We start from the raw sequence: 2,353 nt of genomic DNA on the forward strand, positions 1-2,353 counted from the left end.
ATGGGAACATTTGCTATCAAAGAAGTGTCCAATCTGAAGAACCTTCTCAACACTTATAGTTCGGCCTCGGCTCAAACCATCAATTGGGAGAAAAGCTCTGTTTTGTTCTTCAACACCCTAGAGGACAGACAGATGAGGATGGCTCAGATCCTTGAATGCCAAATTGGTAAGCCTCCTTCTATCTACCTTGGTCTCCCTTTGGGTTTGAAACCTTCAGAGCTATTTTGGAATAGTCTCGTGGATAGATTTAGAAGAAAGCTGGCTAGTTGGAAATGTACCCTTCTTAGTCAAGCTGGAAAAGTCCAGCTTTTAAAATCTTCTCTCCAGAGTCTTCTGGTGTATACTTTAAGCCTCCTCAAAATCCCTAGCAAATTTGTTGAAGCTATTGAGAAAATTCAGAAAGTGTTCCTTTGGTCTGGGGTTCAAGAGAAGAAGAAGATGACTCTCATAGCCTGGGATAATGTGTGTAAACCCAAAAAGAAGGGGGGTCTAGGCTTAAGGAATATCAGAACCTTGAACAAAACTCTTCTTGTCAAACAAATTTGTAGAACTTATCAGGGAAAAGGAGAATGGAATGATATCTGGAAGGATAAGTACTTACAAGAGGTTCCCACCATAAAGGATTTCCTGGTCTCTGATCAAATACCAAGCAGCTCTTTCATTTGGAACAATGTAATCCAGGATAAAGGTATTGCTAGTCTTGGCAATGTCTGGACCATAGGTGATGGCATGAAAGTGGACTTTTGGGATGATGCTTGGATTGGTGGAGCCCCTCTTAATAAGAATGCCTCTCAGATGCTCATCCAAAATTGTAAGGAGAAGATCAGTGCTAAACTGGTTGATTACTGGAAAGATCAAAAGTGGGTGGACCTCAGTTCTATTGATCCCAAACTCAAGCAGGTAAACTTAATGATCAACCATGCCATCTTAAATACCAGAAGGGAAGACCACATGGTGTGGAGAGGGACATCTTCAGGGACTTATTCGGTCTCTTCTACTATCCTTTTACTGGCTCAATCCCAAGACCCTACTCCTTTCTGGGCTAAGGCTTGGTATCCAGGTTTGATTCCTAAAATCAATATCTTTTTGTGGATCCTTTTGCAAAATAAGATTCTAACTACTGATAATTTGAGAAAGAGGGGCTTTTGTATCCCAAATAGATGTTATCTCTGTCTTAATAATGAGGAATCTGTGAACCACATTTTTATACACTGTCCTTTTATTCTTCCTATTTGGGGGATGCTTTTTCAAATGTGGGGGTTGAATTGGGTCCTCCCTGAGGAGATTCAGGATTGTTTCAGAAGAAGACATTATTCTACCAATAACATCACCATAAGAAATCTTTGGAAGTTTTCTTTTGTCCATATCCTTTGGGGGATATGGAAAGAGAGGAATAATATAATATTTAGGAATGATATTAACACCTCTGCAGTGGTGTGGGCCAAGATAAAAAATGATTGTGTAGAGAATGTGATGGCCAAGGGGGTGCATTGTTGTAGCAATAAGGAGGATTTTGATGTTCTCAAAAGCTAGAATATCCTAGCCAATATGGGCACCAACATCAATCAAATCAATAGAAGTATGAGTTGTTGGTCTTTTCCCCCTAATGATTGGTTTAAGGCCAACTTTGATGGTGCAGCGAAAGGGAACCTGAGACCTGCTGGTTGCGGTGGTGTTATCCGGAATGGTGTTGGCTTTTGTACTAGGGCGGTTGGCTATCCCTTGGGAATTCAGACCAATCATCTGGGGAAGCTATGGGTTCCCTTCAATCAATTAAATTAGCCTATAATATGGGGGTCAACATATTATGATTGGAGGGTGACTCTAAACACATTATTAATTGCCTCCTAGGTAAACACCAACCCTCGTGGATGATTAAAAACATCATTGATTCCGCTAGGGAGTTGCTTCAAGGGTTTAAAAAATGCCACATTTCCCATGTTTACAGAGAGGCCAATAGGTGTGTTGATTGGGCTGCCAATGAGGCAGTACGAAGCGAGCAAATTATAACTTGGAATTGCTAAGGGGAGCTCCCGTGTACGACACGTGATATCTTAACTTATGAAAGATTGCATGGTAAGCAAGGCCAGATTTGAAATCATTTCCTGAGGTGTTAGGAGAGGTCATGGCAGCATGAGCTAGTTTTGTATGTAGCCGAGAAGGAGGTATAGTAATTATTGCAGGATCACTTCGCATGCTTAATGGGTGTTTTTATCCCTCTCGAGCAATAGTATTAAAAACTCCCACAAAATTCTGGTGGTTTCTCATAGAAAGTTTATTACGAAGAAAGGTATATGCTGGAAATTACAGATGATTGATATCAATAACATTATGGGTGGAAAACGCAAGAGAA

Source organism: Cryptomeria japonica, chromosome 6 (assembly GCF_030272615.1).
Source record: "Cryptomeria japonica chromosome 6, Sugi_1.0, whole genome shotgun sequence".
Taxonomy (NCBI): domain Eukaryota; kingdom Viridiplantae; phylum Streptophyta; class Pinopsida; order Cupressales; family Cupressaceae; genus Cryptomeria; species Cryptomeria japonica.